The 22,978-nt window shown below is 32.1% G+C and overlaps 1 long non-coding RNA gene across 1 annotated transcript; it reads right to left on the reverse strand.

Annotated features, from left to right (window-relative positions):
• Positions 1–1,744: 1,744 nt before the first annotated feature.
• Positions 1,745–5,296, reverse strand: LOC133200978 (uncharacterized). The gene is made up of 2 exons (XR_009723023.1): positions 5,214–5,296; positions 1,745–2,110 (listed from the first exon to the last, which is right to left on the reverse strand). It is a non-coding gene; the product is annotated as an uncharacterized LOC133200978 (long non-coding RNA).
• Positions 5,297–22,978: the final 17,682 nt, after the last annotated feature.

The raw sequence follows: 22,978 nt of genomic DNA on the forward strand, positions 1-22,978 counted from the left end.
GGAAATTCGATTAGTAGAAAATTTCAATATAGTCATCGATTATCTTGCTATCAATTACAAATTATGCTTATTTGTATATTTTACTGTTCAGAGTCCCTGTTTAAAGATACAAAGAGGGCATTATTGTTTGTATAGTAGAGTTGCTCCTTAAAAATAATGACAGAGATTTGTGCATTAGAATAGCAGTAAGTTTCAGTAAAATTTCTATTGTACAATTATTTACAAGTTTTAGTCTGTATTTTTTCCTATTTTGCTAAACACTCATTGTATGTTGACAGTACAAGACGGACTCTATGAAATCATGCCTGAAGTCACCCCCGTATGATCTTTACTGATGTTCTTCAATTAAGAATATTTCTATTTTTGGAAATCTGTTGTTTATTGTCACTTGATAAATGCATTTGCAATACGTGATCGATGAAAATGCACTATTTTACCTGGTACTCCATATTTATTTTTTTAACCTATTGACACGGAGGAATTCATAAAAGTATGAAAATATAATGTTATTTGAGAGCAGGTCACTTTTTCCTACTCATTTCTCCATGTTGAATTAACATGGACAAGGATTCAGAATGACTTAAGCTGTTTTGAGAAATCTATGATGTGAATTTTTGTGTTAAATTTCAAAACTCTAAGGGATATTTGGAGAAATGTTTGTGTTGTGTGTTTGTATTCTTTATCAGATTTATAACATTTTTTTGTCTTTATAATCTTGTTAGGTCATTATTTACACACTGAATTGTCGACGGATTTTCCCCTTATTTCACGATCATGTCAAGGAGCACACGGCGGGTGTGACCGATCGACAGGGGATGCTCACTCTTCCATGGCACCTGATCCCACCTCTGATGTGTAGAGCTCCGTGTTTGCTCTGCTTCTTGTATTGTTTAATGGACTTTTGAGTTTGAATACTGTACGTTATCTCCATATATTTCATTTCAGACAAAGCGAAATTTCCGTATCTACTTCAGGATCGATTTCAGCTCTTCAAATGATTAAAAAATATTCTTAAGTTTAAATCGATATAAAAACGTTCTCTTTTTTTCTCATAATAATGATATTTTTCTCACAGAAGTTCAATACTTTGAACGATGACGCCAAAACTGCATCAAAACAAAACATTTACGAGATTTTAAAGACGACACGATTTGTAGCCAGATAACCGGGGTTAAGAAGCAACTACAATGTATATTGTATATGATTTCTTGGAAAGAGGGTAAATTAATCAGGTCTGCTGATTTTATTGTCATAAGTTTTTATACCAATGAAGAGAAGCATCTCTGCCATTATCCAGATCAGGATTTCCTCTGACATTCTTGACAACATCACAGAATGCAAATATAAATAATAAACAACGTTTATGATAAATAACGGGCGTCATGGAATATGTCTTTCTAATGTTTTTCATAAAACCATGTTCACTGAAAAATGTTATTCAGTTTTGAAGTGCATACGTTTTACTCTTCTATAATATGGAATGACTGAATCATTTTAATTCAACTATTTCTTTCGTATTTTTATATATGCATTTTTACCACATATCTTAAAAATAACTCAACCAAAAACAAATGAAAAAAACCTAAACTCTAAGAAAGTTTTTCTTTTGTTGTTTCTCATTACCTTAGTCATTTTTACTCAAATATGGATCCCTAAACACCCATAAGTACATGTGGATTTTTAAACCATGAAAGGGATAGCTGAACTTTATATATTTAAAACAAACACAACAACAAAAACAAAATTTATAGTGAAATAACTGAAAGATTTATTTTGAAATAGATTTTGAAATAGACAATTATTTAACAGATTACTCCATTGCAGCAATTGTCAAAAGTTGGGTTGTATGCTTTAGTCCCACAACAACTTGTGTCCGAGCCTTTTCTATTAATTACTCCGCTGCAGCAAATAAAAAACATAGGATTGTATGCTTTAGTTCCACAGCAACTTGTGTCCTGGCCTTTTCTCTTTATTACTCCGTTGCAGCAATTAAAAAACATAGGATTGTATGCTTTAGTTCCACAACAACTTGTGTCCGAGCCTTTTCTATTTATTACTCCGTTGCAGCAAATATCAAACATTGGATTGTATGACCGAGTTCCACAAACAGCTGTAATTGATAGTAAGCATTTGCTAGTAATCAAGACCACAAAACTTTGTATGAAAAGAGTGCCATTACTGGTTTAAGAAAGAGACAAAAGAATCGATTAATTTCATGGATATTAAAATTGATTATAGCGATCCTTTTTCCAAAAAAAAAAAAATCTAAAAATAAGTACATATTAAAATAGGTTAAATGCGATGAAAATAAAACCATATATATATTACCTAGGGCATCGGGTAGTGAATTTTTTTCTACACTTAAAGACGCTTCTTTTGTTAAAAAAAATAACATTAATAAAAAATAATAATAATAATAACCCCCCCTCCCCCAGAAAGTTTATTCGATACGCAGGGAGCATGCTATATATACGTATGAACAATTTCTAAAACGAGATTAGTTATTGACAAACAAGTTGATGAAACAAGAATATCAACAGTTTCGTTTAAAGTCATCATTTTCTAAGTTCTATGGTCGATACAATGATCTTGTCAGCAAATACAATCTATCATTAAGTCAAATGCTGACTGAGGTTTTCATACTAACTATTAGCCATTATTTACACACTGAATTGTCTACGGATTTTGCCGTTTTTTTTTTCCGATTACGACAAGGAGTGTTCCGTCAGCAAGAGATGCCCACTCCTCCATGGCACCTCATCCCATCTCTGATGTTTTAGAAGTCTGTTTGCTCTGCTCCTGATTTTTATTGTTTAAGTAGACTTTTGAGCTTGAAAACTGTTCGTTATATTCATATTTTTCATTAAGTCGAATGATAACTGACGTTTTTCATACCAATTGTCAGGCCATCATTTTCACACTGTATTGTCTACGGATATTTCCATTTATCTGGTCATGACGAGGAGCACACAGCGGTGTGACCGGTCGACAGGGGATGCTGTCAGTGCATTTGATCCCCCTCTGATGTTTTTAGAGGTCCGAGTTTGCTCTGCTCCCAGTTTGTTTTGTTGGACTTAGGAGCTTGATTACTGTTCGTTATCTTCATATTTCATATTAAACAGACTTTATAAATGCCTAAACACATATTATTTATCATGAAATTTTCCTATCAAATGAATTATCTATCTCGAAAATACCTGAAAACAATGCAAATCTGTGAGCATAATGATTTCCGGAATCAAGTTACATTTATACAAATACAGAATTAAATACTATCTTTTACAAAACACATTAGATAATTCATCGCTTAATTTGAGAGGTTCAGCCTAATGCTCACATTCAGTGTTTTTATAGTTAATGTCATACTTTTATCTCTTATTTCAAAAAGATACGTATCTTATAAACATAAAAAATACTATAATGATTTATTTATATAACAATAATATTGTTTATTTCATGAAAGAGAATTCAGAAGAACATTAGTGGGGTTTCAAGATTTCTCAAGCATTTTAAATAATTTTTAAAGCTTTTACAATATGTAAATTTAAGTATTTTGAATTGCTTTGTGATTTTTTCCCTCAGAAACCGTTTCCTCGATTTAATATTTTGGTGGTAAAATACTGATATACAAATAAGAATAATGTGACTATTTATTTAACTGTTTAATGGACGCAGAGGAATACCTGCAGGCATGTCAATTTATTTTGACAAAAATAAATATAAAATGAAATAAAACTGTGTTACTTGAAAATGAATATTTGATAAATGAAGAAAAGAATAAATAAATAAATAAATACGAGGGGCATTTGAAAAGTTCTGAGAACTGCTTGCTAAAATATTAACCATTTCACAGAAGTTAATAAGTTTGATACCATTGAAAAGAGCTGGAAAATTTGCACTTATATGAACGTCATTTTCTTATATTTATGACGTAATAAGTTCAAAAATGACGTCAGAATCTCGAATGTTTAGCATACTGAAAAGTCGCGTTTTTGTTCACATGAGAACATACAAAAAGTGCTGTCAAAGGCTTCTTTGAAAAGATCTTGCAAAGAAAATTTGCACGGAAGTAAGAGTAAGACTTTAAGATTGGTACGGTAAATCAGCAATTCCATATTTTAATTTTTTGCTTAGTTAATAAGCACGGTAATGTTATCTTAGGCGTTTATAACAGATTTTAATTTATATGATATAGCTGAATTTTCGGTCTATTATAAAGCTCTCCACTATATTAAATAAAACATATTCTATATAAAACTCAAGTGTAACAATGCAGTTTTCCACAAATGTATCTTGAGGTTCAGGACTCTTACCGTTTACGAATAAGACGTACAAAAGTCTTCCCCGGGACAAGTTTCTGTGCGTATTTTTTCATATTATTTCAACTTCGGCAAACTCACTATTGCTTTTGACTTTCGGCTCCAAAAAAATAAATCTGAGTTTCATTGCAATGTACAATCTTATTTATTTTCCATGATTGAAAATTTTCGAACATATTGAGTAACGGTGGGGTTAAAACTACACCGGCGCCATTTTGGTTTTTACGAGAAAATATGGGACATCTTTAGCTTAACCTCTCTTGAGCTTTAATCGTTCCCGCATAATTGGTTAAAATACCTGACGAATTAATGCCAGCAAATTCTGTAATACCTTCCACTATTCTACTGTGGTTTTAAACTTTGTGGTTTTCTCACAGCAGCGTCTTTTTTACTCAATATTTTGCGCGAGATTCGATAATAACATGCTATGTTTGACACACTCTTAAACCACCTCAGAACTTTAGGAGCTCCTGAACATAACCTCCATATGATAGACTGTAGTCTATGTAAACATTCTACCAACTGATAGTTGTGTCCGTTGGCGTGCATCCGAGTAATGAACAAACGTTGACTTTAAAATTTTACTTCACTGAAATTGTGTCTCTTGTTACGTCATTTTTATGGCAAGTTTGCTAAACATTCGAGATTCTGACGTCGTTTTCGGAGTTATCACGTAATAAAATTTACAAAGGGACGTCACAATATGTGTATATTTTTGTGATCTGTCCAATGATATCAAACTCAATAATTTCCGTTTAACGGTTAATATTTTATCAATCAGTTCTCAGAACTTTTCAAATGCCCCTCGTAAATAAATAAATAAATAAATAAATAAATAAAATAAAAAAAAATGATATCAAATTAAACTAATGGAAAAAAGATAAGTGAACAAACCTCGACCAAATGAGGAATTTGCAAATGGAAGGCAAAGAAGTGAAACCAATGCCAAATACAAAATCATTGTGAAGTGTCTGTTTGTTCTTTTCTATAGAGGCTGCAATATAAAGGAAACATCTAATTTTGAATTCATTTTTTTTTTATTGGAAAATACTGTGATTATCAATGGACTATTGTATCACTTTTATTATTAGATCATTTTTTGACATTTCAATGTTAAAATTCCTGCTATTTATTTTACAAATAGAAGATGTTCCTAAATCAACTTTACCTTAATCTATGTTCTGCCTTTCTGAAAGATTCAATCCAGATCAGTTTATATATAATGCTTTTAAATTAAATTCAGCAGAAACCTGTTCAAATAGATGATTTATTGATTATTAAAAATGTGCAGAAAAAAACTAAGTTTGACAGTATGACATAACTAGCCATCGCTCCTATCAATCATGTAGGGAGATTCGTACTTTACTTTGATAGATGTTATGCCCCCTTCGTTATACACCTAGTTTGTTAATTAATCATTCGAATTAAAGAATTGCACGATTATATAATAATGATAATAATATTAATAATAATAATAAAAAAACAACGACATGGGGTAAGATTTTTGCATTAGGCCAAAATCTGTGTATCGAGCTGTAACAGCATAGACGTCAAACAGTCCACAATGAAAGTGTACATAATATATATCATAAAATTGCTGTAATGTAAAAAAAATAATTTTTAGTTCCTAGTAGTAGTGAATGTAGTAGTTGAAATAGTTGTTGTAGTAGAAGTAGTAGTGGACTTTTGAGAGAAGTACTGACTTTTACAGTTGACTGTTTACTTTGACATTTAAACCTGTATTATGTATGGAGGTACAGAATTAATAATAGATGGGAAAATATTTCTAGTGGTCATAGGTATGGTGTTAGGGGCACTAACATGTGAAGGCCGGAAGTTAAGGGTAAAATGGTTGTCGTTTTCTTCAAGGGCAATTTATTTGTGCTTTGAAATAACCCGTTATTTTCGTTTGATTAAATGCTGACCTAAATATTTAAATCGTAGAAGAGCTTCCGTACATTATCCTAGTGTAAAAGTAAGCCGTCAACTGTAAAAGTCAGCGCTCCTCTCAAAAGTCCAGTAGTAGTTGTAGTGGACTTTTGCAAGAAGCGCTGACTTTTACAACCTACGACTTACTTTTACTCTGGGACAATATACTGCAGCTCTTTTGCGATATAAATATTTAGCTTAATAGTTAATTCAAAGATAATAATCGGGCATTTCAACGCATATATTACGTTTTCTATGGAGGGGAATGTAAAACACCCTATACTAAACCCCTCTCTTCCCACTTGACCAACTCCTGCCAAGTTTTTCTTCCGAAATTTCTTTTCTTCCTTATTTGCAACTGATTCCTTCATAAAATGAGATTGAAAGGAAATACTGCCCCGTACAAATAAGGTACTTTAAAATATGTTATTCTACCTCACATCATCTCTCGGGTTGATTGCATACAAGTAAATCATGTAAGTGCCCCTAATACCATACCTATGACCACAAGCAAGGTTTTCTAATCTAAAATCAATTCCGTACCTCCGAACATAACACATGTTTAAACGTCAAAGTAAGCCGTCGAGTGTAAAAGTCTAATAGTAGTAGTAGTAGTAATAGTAGTGGAAGTATTCCTTCCTCGCCTTTACCGTTTAAAAATTTTCGAATTTGTCATTGTAATAATCTTCCTATCACATGGTTTATTCAAGCATGCGTAATAAAGATATTAAAGATAACAAAATAGCCAATATCATCTATGAGCAGTGGTAGTTGGCAGTGAGCAGTTTGACAGTAAGCAGCAGGCCCTATGTGGGTGATGCATATTATCTATAAGCTGAGACACTTGGCAGTAAGCAGAGAGCAGTTTGCATTGTTTATCATTATTAGTATATGGAATTCCATAAATAGAGAGCCAAAAACTTTTAAAACCAACATTTATTTCAATTATAAGATTTAGATTTTTAACAGAATAACATTTACGGCAAGTAAACTACTGATTCACAAGATGCGTCGTTTTCTTTGTTTGTTTTTTTTATGAGGGTGTTTACTTTGTACTTTTTTGCGATATTTCATAACAATTTTAGGGTCTGCGCTGCATGGAGATAACGAACAGTATTCAAGCTCAAAAGTTTATTAAACAAAACAAATTTTGGAGCAGAGCAAACACGGACCTCCAAAACATCAGAGGTGGGATCAGGTGCCATGGAGGAGTGAGCATCCCCTGCCGACCGGTCACACCCTTCGTGTGCTCATTGTCATGATCGGGTAATAACGGAAAAATCTGTCGACAATTCAGTGTGTAAAGAATATCCTAACAATTAGCATGAAAATCGTCAGTCAGCATTTGACTCAATGATAAATTGTATTTGCTGACAAGGTCATTGTATCGACCATAGAACTTAAAACGAGACTGCTGATAATCTTGTTTTATCAGCTTGTTTGTCAATAACTTAGAAATTGTTCATACGTAGAGTATGCAGGTGGTATGGGTATATTGCTGCATAAGTAAGGGAAGTTGACGATTGGAAAGGTAAAGTCATCACGTTTATCATGAAGCTTTGTTGTTAGGTTACTATTAACGTCTTTTTCTTGTAAAATATCTAAATATGAAACAGATGTGTCAGAATCTGTTATATCTTTTATTTCAAGCTCACTGGGATATATCGAGTCGACATATGAATGAAAGTAACTACTGCTAATTGATAATACGTCGTCGATATAACGAAATGTCGAAATGTCGAGTTGAAGGCCACAGCAAGTGTTTTCTTCTTTTCATGTAGAAGTTTTGGAATAAATTCTGTCTCAAATGAATACAAAAATAGGTTTGCTAATGGGGGGGGGGGGCAATTGTTACCTATGGGAATTCCAACAGATAGTTGGAAGACGTGATCTCCAAAAGCTACATAGATATTGTTAATCAGAAACTCAAGCATCTTTTTCATATCAACTTTAGAGTATTTGTGCGTACAGTCAGAATGCTTTTTAACAAAATAATTTTATAGATGACCAATGACAAGGTGAGTATATTTACGAGTTCCATTTTTATTGAAAAAGCAGCTGTCTGTGATGTCAAAAAGCCTGGACTTCAATTAATCGTGGGGAATGGTTGTATAAAGTGTTGAAAAGTCGTACGTTTTGATTTTAGTAAACTTTTGTGATTTCAAATTTTTTAAAAGTTTTTTTGAGTTTTTAAGTATCCACATCTGATTTACACCACTTCTTGAATATAATGCTGTACAGTACTCCTAAAGTTTCTCCTTCATTACAGTAAATATTTTTGTGAGGAGTAAAGAAAGAGGCTTGGTACAACATTTACTGGAACCCGCTACATGAATATATCTTTGTAAGGATTTTTATGAAATTTAGGAATCCAGTAAAGGTATGGTAATTCAAATTCATTTTGATTGTTGGGAATATTAAAAATATCTAAAACGGACATATGATTTTGAAGAATTTCCTCCTTAGAAAGGGAGCTATGGGTGTAAGTTGGATTTACAAATCTGTGAAGAAGTCATAAGCATGGACTCCTGGAAAATCCAAAAGGGGACCAGGTGCCCAGGAGAAGTAAACATCCCCTTGCGACCGCTCACACCCGCTGTGAATCCTATGTATTGATCAGATGGATGGAACATTCTGTAGTCACATTCTGTATAAAAACAAAAGCATAACAACTGGCATGAAACAAATCAGCCAAAATACAACCCAATGATAGACACATTTATTATTTTGAATTTTTGTGATAAATTTCAAAACTCCAAGTAATATTTGGAGAAATTAATGTTCGCTTTTTTGTATTTGTATTTTTTATATAATTTACAGCAATTTCTTTTCTGAACCTTCTTCTTCTTCTTATTTTTTTTTTTACACAAGGCGTATCTATTTCAAGATTGTTTTCAGCTCTTAAAATAAATGAAAAACATTTTTAAGGTAGTACAAAACACCCATGAAATCTATTTGAACTAATTTCTTAAAAATTACATGAAAAAAGAGAATATTATCCCTATATAATTAATAATCAATGATCTTTGTTAGAAAAATAATAAGCTGTGACATGTTTTCGTCATATTTTCTTTAAACATTATAGACATCCTATATATTGGTCACTTGGGGCCTTACATTTAAAGGGTTTTTATCACGTATCTAAATTTCTTAAAAATGAAACAATATTATATTCTTGAAACATATAATTATCGTTTAATTATGAAATGATTTTGAAAACAATTACAATTAGGCGATAAAACGCCCGTAATATTGAGTTCTCGAAGTACAAATCTCCACTAATTAGATAGGGGTCACGTGGTACTGAAACGCCATACAGCGAAAACGAATCCGTTGACAACTCGGAATTTCGACTAAATAGTACGAATTACTCAAGTTTGAATTCGTAAATATTTATGAATATGAGAATTTTTAATTCAACTTCTTCATTATTTAAAAATATGTATAATATGTTGACGGTGCGACCGTTAGGGCGAGCACAGACATCTATTCAGGTTTAATTTAGATCGGGATCGATCGTCAAACTGCACGTGACATTTGGTGCGTCTAGACTTTGAAGTCATTACCAAACCGAAGCCTGAACATTGTTGACTTTAACGAAGAATGTTTAATTTACTATTTACACGTAACTGCAATATATCCATTAAATCAAGGCGAGTTTATTTTTTGTTAAACTTTTGTTCTTATTCTCGCGAGAACCTAGCTTAAACAAGCGATGCATTGTGGGTCCAAAAGTTACTGCGAAAAAAAAAATCGTTTGGATCAATGTGTAAGTCCGAATTTTCTCTTCGCCCAGGCGTTGTCGTTAGAGCTCGCATTGAAAGCGGCGCTTTGCGCCGCTCGCTGCGCTCGCTATAAATAAAAATCTTGTATATCTTCTATCTGTTCCAGTGAATATCATGTACTCTACAACAGTGTTCAATGGCGCCGTACGCCATTGCGAAGTTCACAATATTCCCACTAGATTCTGTGCCACTTTAAAAATGCGTGTTGGGTATTTTTTCCCGTTTAAGAAGGGTACCATGTCTTAAAAATAATTTTATAGTACAGACAAAATTCGCGATCGAGCAGAAACGATTGTTCTGAATGGAGACAAAACCCTCGCGTTTGCAGAAAAAAAGGCCCCTTTCGCCTCTAGACCAAGTCTAGGAAATGTGAAAAAAATGTTCCTACAAGCTTTCTTGTGCAAATTTTTGCATCCTAAAACCACAAATTATACCTTACTAGCTGTCTATTATCCAATTATCACTTATTTATTTACTAACAGCTTTAATAGACACAACAAATGAGCCATTTTGTATACACAATAAGTACTTTGCTAGACCACGGTTGACACTTATGACGCCAGAGCAATGGCTCGAAGCATCGGCGATCAAGATATGCATATTGAGAAATTCAAACTTTGAATCGCTGAAACATCAACTATATTAATTTTCTAGCGAAGATTTTTAAATATTTGATTTTAATAACATGTAAACTTTGTCATATCAAAAAATTTTGAGACGTGATAAAAATCCTTTAAGAATGTGCACGTGTTTATGCTGTCTAAATGCGATATAACAGTATGTTACTAAATGCATTGTAACTTTTCATCCATAAACAGTAGAGGGCTGATATTTGGACATGTATATAAGAATTCTCCATTCTTTACGTACAATAAAGGTCAAGGTCATATTTAGAGGTCAAAGGTCAAATATTGTGACGTCATCTACTGAATCTTTCACATATTTGCTATTGAAATTTTTTTTAATCGCCAAAATATCTGAAACCATCGGTTCAAATTTCTGTATTTTGACACATTTTAATATGTGATCCATTTCAATCAATCCGTTGATTTTTTGTAAAAATTGAATTCTACATTTTTTCTTAAGAGAACTTAAAGTGTAGCATATTTACATGTGAATTTTCAATTCCGGGGCTACATATGTCCTAGTTTTACATCATATTTTACTCAAATTTACCAGTATCAATGTATTTTAGTGAATTTTAGTAACAAAAACGTTGCCTTTATAAAAAGCAGCACACAAATTTACAATAGATCAATTGATAATTTTTAAAATAAGGCACATTCTCAAGACGAATGTCTGATTTCACAATCTTCTTACAAGTGTCTGATAGGCAATATTTCAAACTATGTGGGCAAAAAATGTGCAGTTGAATTTCTTTATCATTACATATAAAGAGAGATTTTGTATCCTAGAATTAAATATCTAAGTTTCAAAAAACTGAATCAGAGGAGAATTTTGACTTATCTGTTGTGTACTACCTTAAGTTCAAACCAATTTAAAAGCATTCTCTTTTTGAATAAAAATGTTATTATTCTTCTCACTTAGGTTCAATACTTTGAACGATGACGTCATAAGTCATCAAAACAAAAAAAATATCAAAACAAATAATTTCTAGATTTTAATGATGGCGCGTTCTGAAGCCAGATTACCGGGGTTAAGAAGCAACCACCATGTATTTAATTGTTTGTAATTTATTTGATATAAAATAAATTAATTCGGTTCGCTGATTTTTTTGTCATCAGTTTTTTTTCTAATAGGACAAGCAACCGTTACATAATCCAGGTCAGGATTTCCTCTGGCATTCTTGACAGCATCTCAAAATAGAAATATATAAGCTTGTAATAAACAACGTATATAATAAATGACAGCGTCATGGAACATGTCTGCAGAGCTTATGATGTTCTAAAAATTGTTGTTCATTTCTGAAGTGCATACATTTTACTTATCTAGGGAATGACTGAATCAATTTTAGGGAGTTAGTTCAACTAATACTTTTGTATACCAGCATTATACAAGAATTTTTATCTCAAATCTTAAGAATAGCTCAACCAAAAACAAATGAAAAAAGCCTAAACTCTAAGACAGTTTTTATTTTGCTGTTTCTCATTACATTAGTCAATTTTTGCTCAAAAGTGGATCTGTAAACACACATATGTAGACTTTTTGACCAATAAATGGGATAGCTGAACTATAAATATTATAAACTAACACAATATACAATATTTATACAATATTTATATTAAAATAAATGATGGTATTTATATTTAAATAGCCAATTATTTAACAGATTACTCCATTGCAGCATGCGTTAAAAATTCGATTTATGCTAAGTTCCACAGCAACGTGTGTTTGATCCTTTGGTATTTATTACTTCGTTGCAGCAAAAGTATAATACTTTGGGCTGTATGAACGAGTTCCACAAACAGCTGTACAGAAAACAATGGATAATAAGCATTTGCTAGTAATCAGGACCACAAAACTTTATGTCAATGTCACTGATAAATATAAATGAATGAATACTTACATAAATAAATGAATATATAAATAATCAGATTTTTATAAATTTAACCTTTAACAATGATTTTATGATTGTTTGTCCCGTTTGGAATACTTACTTTGGACAAGGAACGTTTGATATACTATTTGGCCCTGAGAATTTCCAAAAATTAAATTTTTGCACTGAATCAAAACTTTATGGTGAAAACAAATGTTGAATATATGCTTCATTAAAAGATAAACCTAATCTGTGAGAATGTGTCCCATGTATACTATTTTTTGGTGTAAAAACATGCAAGGAAGAATGCGTAATTTCCGGAAAAATTGTTGAAAATCAAAAGCATTTTCGATAGGTCCGCATTATATCACCACTTTGAAATTTTCACAAATGAAATATCTATTTGAAAGAATTTTCTCTTATATTCTAAGTTGTTTACTAAAACAAACATTATTCTTTGCTCAGAAATGATACATGTAAGTATAAATTCCACTTTCTAGTATATTATATTATATTATATTATATTATATTATATTATATTATATTATATTATATTATATTATATTATATTATATTATATTATATTATATCTGTCTTAAAGTAAAAGATTCTTTTATATTTTTGAAATTAGTACAGATCGGCAGCACATGTGCAATGTATATAGACACAAATGTAGAAGAAACAACTGGCAGAGGATAAAAAATGTTTTTCTTTGATTATAAAAAGCACATAGTTTGCATGTGTTCCTTCTGTATTAATATGATTTAAGAAGGCAGTGCCCATTTTCGCGCGCACCTGCAAAACTTAAATTCTCAAACGGTGGTCGTCCATGTAATACTGTAATCGTATAAAATATAGTTGATTTTATATTTGTTAATTATTTCAATTGGAGGGAAAATTTCTAGTAACATAAACAGGGTGTCATAAAAAATAGAAATGATAAATAAATACATAAACAATGTAAGCATCGGAATTCATAGTGAAATAGATTCCAGGATGCTGGATTCTTTTTTTAAAAAAAATGCCGTTCTCACAGGTTATTGAAATAATAACTTTCAGGGTATCTTGACTCAGTTTGAACAAATTAAGCTACGTATTCAAAGGTGGATCCCGCACTGGCGTGCCGGGTGTCCCCTTCTAAGTGTGTGTGTGTGTGTGTGTGTGTGTGTGTACATTTTGTTAGGGGATGCTTAAGCCTACTAGACACCTGTTCCTACTTCTGGAATTTCAGGGGTCTGTGTTTATGCCCTCTTCACAGATTTGTATTGCTTAAAGATTTTTATTAGATTGATAACTGTTCGTTATCTTCGCTCTTTCCATGCTAATTACACAATAATACTGTAATGATTAAATTCTTATAATTTCATCATGGACTGTTTGAGATGTATAGCGTATTAACTCAGTTCAAAACTCTTGACTTCACCCTAAACTTCCCTGTTTTCAGGTCCAGATTTTTATAGATTAATACAATCTTGTAATTACAGTAAAACTCTTCTCTAACACTCTGCAGTCCGTATCACTGTTAATTCCGACCATAAATTTCAATCTCATTTTTTTACTGTGTTATCAGACACTGTGTCTAATCTGTCTCCCAGTAGATGTCGGATAAGACAAGCTTAATTGTGATTATTTATGAAAAAATCAAATTTCAGATACATTTCAGTAAACAATGATTCATTTTGATATATATACTTTGAACACATTTATCAGTAACTTAGTACATCAATTACATATTATGTTAACAGCTCGACCAAAAGCTAACAAAAATAACAAAAAGTACAAAAAAGGAGTTAAATCTTAGGCATCTTTTATTTAATATCGAATAAGTACCATATCTCTCATTTTCTCAAACGTAGGTCTGTCAATATGTAGCTCCATTTAAGGATAAGTTTTATTGAAGTATTAATTAAAATGATGCTGGGCTTGAATCTTATTTAACATAAAAGCGTATCGAAGAACATCATAGTGCTATGGGTAGTGTAATGTAGTTCCACAGCTGTTATTGCCTGCCCATGCTTCTTATAACTCTATAACAGTGAATGTGAAAATAATGTTGGATTGATTGAGGTCAAGGGCAACATTTGCCCCGAGATACTGATGACTAAATTAAGGGACGTTTAATATTATGGTCATCGGATGAGTTCTACAGCAGCAGTTGCATCCATCCTAAATTTCAATTACTTGATTGCGGCAAATAAAAAATACAATTTCATATTATACGCACGATAGATATTCATTGACAAAAAAAAAAATTAAAAGCAGTAGTTCCGATCTCCTTGCGTCACAATTAAGTGCTGTCAAGCATACAAAAATAAATTATCAATGGTCAAACTATTTATTATCACAATAAGGTCTAGTCTTGTATCCCCCATATTTCAAGTTGAAGTCGAAATTTCTTACAAACATCGAATATTACTTCCAAACTTTTTATTTGCAAAAAAAAAAAAAAAAAAAAATAATAATAATAAAAAAAAAAAAAAAAAAAATAAATAAATAATAAAAAAAAATCTACAGTGCCTAAGTATCGACCTTCTGAAAAATAATCCTCCTACGAGTTCATGCTCTTCTGCGTCAAACAACTATAGTCCTGCTGGACACAAAGTTACTTGTAACATAAATATAGTTAATAATGAAAGCCTTTAATCGCTTATTTTAAAAGGTCCAAAATTTAGGGAATCTCGATCTTTCTACTGGCGTCTTAATTTATTCCTATAATGAATTCTGTTGAAGATTATGGCAGGGGATATGCAATACATGAGAAAGAAGATCATGACACTTTGTCAGAATGGTTTAAAAGTATTAGAAGCATGTTAATTAAGCGAATTAAGCGGCTATAGGGTAAAATTAAAACCATCTATCCTCCTGTTTTCAATGATTCAGAAGTGAAAAAAAATTAGGCAGATTACATGATCAATATGTACTGGTCCTATACTACAAGTAATTACATTATCATTGTTTATAAAGCTCATTATTTTAATTGTTATTTAGAGGAACTTGGATTCAATTCTGCTAGTGGTAATCAAACTTATACCGATAGTTCCCTCTCCAAGGAGAAAATTCTTAAAAATCATGTGTCAGTTTTAAATATTTTTTATATTCGAAACTATCACAATGAATTTGAATTGCCATACCTGTACTGGAACTACACGAAATCTGAAACTACATAAAATCCTTACAAATAGCACACGGTGGGTGTGACCGACAGGGGATGCTTACTCTTCCATGGCACCTGATCTCGACTCTGGTGTTTATGAGGTCCTTGTTTCCTCTGTTGTCGATTTGTGTTTAAAAGGTTTTGAGCTTGAATACTGTTCGTTTTCTCCATATTTCATTACAAACAAAAATAACCAAGATATATAGCGTGTTCCAGTAATTGTTCTACAAAGCCTCTTTCTTTACTTCTCACTAAAATATTTACAGCAGTGAAGAATAAACTTCAGGAGTACTGTACAATAATTACGACCGGTCACACCCGCCATGTACATATTATGAATTCTGTGAAAGATCTGGCCAGGTGATGGGCCAAATCTGAAAAAGAAGAACTGGGTACTTTCAAAATGGATTACAAATATCAGATGGATGATACAATCTGGCGTGAAGGGGCTATATGAAAACCATCTATCCTTCTTTGTTCAATATTTCATAAGTGAAAGACGAACTAGATAGATTACACGATCAGTATGAACCGGTCCTAGCTGACAAAGCAGGTAACAACATTTTCTTTGTTTGTTTTGTTTGTTTGTATGTTGTTTAACGTCCCTCTCGAGAATTTTTCACTCATATGCCGGTGGAGAGCTGCAAATTTTGTCCTATACTCGGCACTTACGGCCATTGAGCAGTGAGGGATCTTTTTCGTGCCAGCACCTACTGCGACACGGGACCTCGGTTTATACTGTCTCATCCGAAGGACCGGATTCCACGTCCCACAGTGGGATTAGAACCCGCGACGTAAGGATCAACTCCTTACTTCGCGACTCTAGAGCAGACGCTCTAACCACTGCGCCACGCGGGCGACTTCTTTGTAAGGATCAGTATATCAATGGTATTTTAGAGGAACTGGAATTTAATTCTGCAAGTGATAATCCAACTTATACCCATAGCTCCCTTTTAAAGAAGGAAATTCTTCAAAACCATATGTCAGTTTTAAATATTTTTAATATTCCCAACAATCAAAATGAATTTGAATCACTATACCTATATTGGATTCCAAAACTCATAAAAATCCTTTAGTTACAAAGAAAGATATATATCATCAGATATGAATACTTAAAAACTCCGAGGAACTTTTAGAAATTTGAAATCACAAAATTTTACCAAAATCAATAAAACCAAAACGTTCAACTTTTTAAAGGTTTATACAGCCATTCCCCATGAGAAATTAAAGTCCAAGAATTTATACATCATTGACAGCTGTTTTTTCAATAAAAATGGAAATTGGTCATTTGCAAAATTATTTTGTTAAAAACATTTTGATTGTAAACATAAATACTATTGATATTAAAAAGATGCCTGAGTTTCTGATTGACAATATAAATGTATTTTTTGGAGATCAGGTCTTCCAACATTCTGTCGGAACTCCTATGGGTACCAATTGCGCCGCGTTATTAACTACATCAGAAAATGGAACAATTTTTTGATATCAATTTCAAAGTACTTTTTTTCATTTCATTAATTTTTGGCTAAGGCTAACTTCTAAGACAATTTTTATTTTGCTGTTTCTCGAAACCTTGTCAACTTTTGCTCAAATGGTTGTCTGTAAACACAGTATATTTTTTGAAACATGAATGCGATAGCTGAACTTTAAATATTTAAAACAAACACAACAAAACCATATTTATATTGAGATGACTGATGAGATTTATTTTTAAATAGCCAATTATTTAACAATTTTTTCCATTGCAGCATTTGTAAAATGTTGGATTGTATGCTCGAGTTCCACAGCAATGTGTGCTGGTGCCTTTGCTATTTATTACTCCGTTGCAGCAAATATAAAACGTAGGATTGTATGCTCTAGTTCCACAGCAATGTGTGCTGGTGCCTTTGCTATTTATTACTCCGTTGCAGCAAATATAAAACGTAGGATTGTATGCTCTAGTTCCACAGCAATGTGTGCTGGTGCCTTTGCTATTTATTACTCCGTTGCAGCAAATATAAAACGTAGGATTGTATGCTCGAGTTCTACAGCAATGTGTGCTGGTGCCTTTGCTATTTATTACTCCGTTGCAGCAAATATAAAACGTAGGATTGTATGCTCGAGTTCTACAGCAATGTGTGCTGGTGCCTTTGCTATTTATAACTCCGTTGCAGCAAATATAAAACGTAGGATTGTATGCTCGAGTTCTACAGCAATGTGTGCTGGTGCCTTTGCTATTTATAACTCCGTTGCAGCAAATATAAAACGTAGGATTGTATGACCGAGTTCCACAAACAGCTGTAGAGAAAACAATTGATAGTAAGCATTTGCTTGTACTAAGTAATCAGGGCCACAGCGCTTTGTAAAAAAGGAGTGCCATTTCTGGTTTAACCAAAAAAAAAAAAAAAAAAAAAAAAAAAAAAAAAAAAAAAGGAATGGAATGGAATAATAACACCAAGATTTTAAATAATTATGGAGATTTTTAAAAAATATATTGTAAATATATGTACACTATATTTTTATTTAGGGTAAGTGAGATGAAAAATAAACTGTGTTTATGTTCAAAGTGCATTGGGTGGTGTAAAACTTATCCTCGTTTTAAAAGTAGATCGTACATAGAGCATGCTCTATCGAATCAACTTGGAGACATAAACCCCATATGTACGTGATAATGGTATATTGCTACATATTAAAAGGAAGTTGACGATGGAAAAGTTGAAGTGATCACATTTAGCAAAAAGTTTTGTTGTTAGGTTACCATAAACGTCTTTTTCTATAAAATATCCAAATATGAAACAGACTTGTCAGACTCTCTTATCTTTTATTTTGATTGCAAAGGGATATATCGAATCAACCTAGGATTGAAAATAAATATTTTGAAAGCTTTTATAATATAAAGTTATAATGTAGTCCGATACTCAGGTTCATAAATCAACAGTTAAGAAATTGAAAATGCTCACAAAAATGTCTCTGAATTCACAGAGTAATGTATATTTACCCACAATATTTCTTCAAAGTTAATCTTTATATTTAATCATATTGTATTGGGAAAATTATCAAATCTCCAATATATTCAGGAAAAGCGAATAGAAACATCAGTTCTAAATTGTCTTATTGATAAAAATTGATCAACAAATATATTTAAAGCTATAAAACTATATGTATAGATATCCAGGTATTCAAAGAATTCTTCATAACTTTTTTTTTATACTTAATTCGGTATTCTAGGTCTTCTTTTTCCTTTAATTATTATATACATGTAATATATTGTATAAAAAGCTTGTGTTATCATTGCAAGACACCACAGATTACTTCTTTTTCATATCGTGCTAATAAGCATTGGTATCTAAGGCTAGCTTCAAGAAAATTCTATTTCTCTAAAACTGTATTTATTTCTTACTTTTATAGGAAACAAATGTCAACTTTTTACAAGACCGTTTCTAAGACTTCAAAGACCCTTGAATCATATAAAGATGCATAAAATGAAAACTGTTGCATGAAAAGTCTTCAATTTCAAGCTTCATGCTGAGACTATTTTGAAATTTAAATAATAATTTTAATAGTTATCCTTTCTGGCTGAGGATCGGATATCATTAAGGCTTCTTAAAATACTTCATATATATTGATAATGTATATGTAAAGCTTTCGATTTAATCCCGTCCTGCGGTTCCAGACCACAAGGACTAGATGTTGTAGAAATTATTTAATCACTTACATCATTAATTCGATAATTAATGGGAATTGTTGGTCGATTTTTCATTAAAATATTAATGGGATAAATAACCAGATATTCATTTGTATGTCAATTTTTTAATAGTATTGTTGTTACATAATAATTCATTGTGATTTACATCATTATACGTAATCTAAATTGCGGATAATTAATTATTTACAATTATAAGCAACAGTTGTGGCAGAATACAACATACCTCTTTTTCTGTGTTATTTATGAATATGCATGGGATGGAGGGCTCAGGTGATTGAAAGACGTTTCATTACACTTAATGAAGAAATCATGCTATCGGAATATGCATAGAATTATGCTATACGGAGAATCTGAAGATTTGGAAAATTATCATTTATGGATAAATAACTTTAAGTATTTTGAGCTGTTTTATGATTTTCTTTTCGCAAAAATCCTTTCTTTGATTTAATAATCTATATTGGTGGTAAAATACCGATATACAAATAAGAAAAGTTTGGCTTAGATGGAATCAGAGATTTATTACCATAAACGTTTCATTTTATTCGCAGTTTATAACACGGTTTTATGAACGCAACATGAATACATGCACGCATTTTTATTTATCTTGAGAAAAAATTAAAAAGAAATAAAATTGTGTTACTTGAAGTGTAAAAGGTGAAGATAATAAATAGTGGTCGATCTCAAAAAATCTCTAAACAATACAAATATATAAAGTGGGGATAAAACAAAAATGAATATTAAAAAAATATATACATGAAGGTATAAATTTATGAATGAAGAAATAAATGAAAAAATAATTAAATAATTAAATAAATGAATAAATAAATAAATAAACTAGTGCTAATTGTAACGGGAACCGTTACAGATGTTCCCCAAACGCCTCCCCAATTCCTTATGATGCCCCATTCCCTACAAGCTTCAATAAATTAGACAATACTTTTGTAGTATAGATGGACACTTTATTTATAAGGGTATTTCATTGGAAAACTACTCCGATATAGCCATATGGGTATTAGCCAATCAAATTTCAGCGCATGTGCTTGATTCTACATTTTTCACATTAATTTTCTTATAGTGTCTCACAATACATACATTTGTGTTAAATATTAAAGAATTTCATTGAAAAACAAGAGAGATGTAACCCTTTAAGTATTAGCCAATCAGAATTCAGCATACGCGCATGCATGGCCTTGCATTCAATTTTGATAGTATCATAATGTAGGAGCCCTATGAGCATATCCATGTCGTAAATTCCATCATGTTTTGTTGAAAACCAAATGAGTTATAGACATTTAAAGTCTCAGCCAATCAGATTGCAGCACACCTGCCTGCGCGTGGTTTCAAGTGATTTCCTATGTAACAAGTTGTAGCACCTTATAATATATACTTATATTTTAAATTTCAAAGTATTTCGTCAAAAAACAAGGAAATTATTGAGATTTTTGTATCAGCCAATCAGAGGAGAGCGCACGGGCATGCGCGTGAGTTCATGCTAATTTGACCATGTCAACTTGTCTAGACTACTAATATATCTTCATATTTTGAGTTTCAAAGCAATTCATCAAGAAATATAAAAGTTACGGCTTTATCAAGTATATCAGTCATTTCACTCAATGCACGCGCGCGCACGTGCATGCATGTGCGCGCAAAATGACCTTCGTTCCGCACACCTACACAACATGCCTATTAACCCTTAAAAGGTTTCATGTCAATCGGATGAGAGGTTCTATGAGAACACTCCCGGACAAAAAAGTACCGGAGAAGAAAGTAGGAAAAAAGAATAATAATAATAATAATAACTAGATACTTATTGCCTAAGCAATAACAGGTCTTCCGTTTTCTTGACTTCTTTGGAAAAAAAACACAATCTTGTCAAAAAGATTACTCTAAATAATTGATAAAAGTTATCTCAAGGCTTCCAAAGATATGTAAATACAGATAAAAACAAACGGAATTACTTTTCTGTTTTCTTTATGTACTTCGTCATGAACGAAAGCGCTCCAAATGAATAAAATGTTCATTTTACACCTAAATTATTCACAACTGATCATCCCTAAAAGTTTCCATGAAAAACTACTCTTGTTTGAGACAACTTCCGGTTTTTCGGTTGGCACTTCCGATGAAAATAATTTGCATTTTCATGGTCTTTCTTACATCTGCATTAGCCAAACATTTCTGTAAAAAGTAAAAAACTTTAAAAATTAACTTTTTTGCATCGCTTCCTGTCACGACCGGAAGTGACGGCAACGTACGATTTTTACATGATGTAGATAAACTGGTGACTGACTATCAGTTCTGAAAGTTTTAGACTTCAGTCATATACTGTTTTTGAGCAATCAGGTGAACAAAGTTTCAATTTGAGGACAGAAAAACACGCGACCGGAAGTGCATTTTCCTAAGATGGTTGACTTCACACTAGACAATTGCAGTCTCAATAACATATGTAAAAATCATTGCAAAAACTTTATCAATAAGCGATATTTTTGAGAAAGTTAAAAATCCCGATTACAAAGTTTCACTCTTATAACCGGAAGTTGTCGGCTTTTGTTTCCAGTGAGACCAACACATATAGAAACGGTGAAAGAGATTCAATTAAATGATGCAAATTTTATTTCAAAAGAGAAAAGTTGAAATTTTTAATTTCTTTGATCACTTCCTGTAACGACCGGAAGTGACGGCTGACGCTATTAACCCAAAGGGTTAAGCTTACTCCTTAAGTTCTATTACTCTTATAAGTATAGTGTCTTATTCTCTTACCGTTTCTGAGATCTCACTTTGACAAGTTCTTATTTTGCGGACGGTAAAACACGCGACCGGAAGTGAATTTTACCAAGATATTTGACGTTACTCTAGACATTTGCAGTCTAAATAACATTTCTAAAAACCATTTCAAATACTTTAACCATAAGCGATATTTATGGGAAAGTAAAATACTAAAATTATGTACTTTTTTGCTTATAACCGGAAGTTGACGTTTTTGTTTCCGGTGGGACCAACATATTTCGAAACTGCAAAACAGATACAATAATGTGATGCAAGATTTAATTAAAATAAGAAAAGTTGAAATTTTCGATTTCTTTGATCCTTTCCTGTGACGACCGGAAGTAACAACTGACGGATCTAATCCAATTCTGCAAAACTACTTGTCATGATCTATCACTCGTGAAAGTTTGGTATTTTAAACTTTTACCGTTTCTGAGATCTCGTCCGGACATGATCTCTTTTGAAAAAACGGAAATCGGACATATCTGACGACCGGAACTGAATTTTGCAAAATCCTTCAAAATGTTTTAAGTTTATCATATTTGTCATAAACTCTGAAAGTTTCAAGAAAATCCACCAAGCCATCTCTGAGAAATTGCTTGGACAAAAAACGGGAAAAAAATAATAATAATAATAAACAGTAGAATCACTATAAGGTCTTCCGTCTGAAACGGAAGACCTTAATAAGAAACAGAGTAAAAACAATATGTTCCCAAACTTCGTTTGGGGAACATAATAAAATAAATGAAATCCAATAGATTTGATGGAAAAAAGATAAGTGAATATACCTTGTCCATATGCAGAATTTGCAACCGAAATGCAAAGAAGTGAAACCAATGTCAAGTA

Source organism: Saccostrea echinata, unplaced genomic scaffold (assembly GCF_033153115.1).
Source record: "Saccostrea echinata isolate AGI-Se365-2 ecotype Australia unplaced genomic scaffold, CSIRO_AGI_Sech_v1 ptg000041l, whole genome shotgun sequence".
NCBI lineage: Eukaryota > Metazoa > Mollusca > Bivalvia > Ostreida > Ostreidae > Saccostrea > Saccostrea echinata.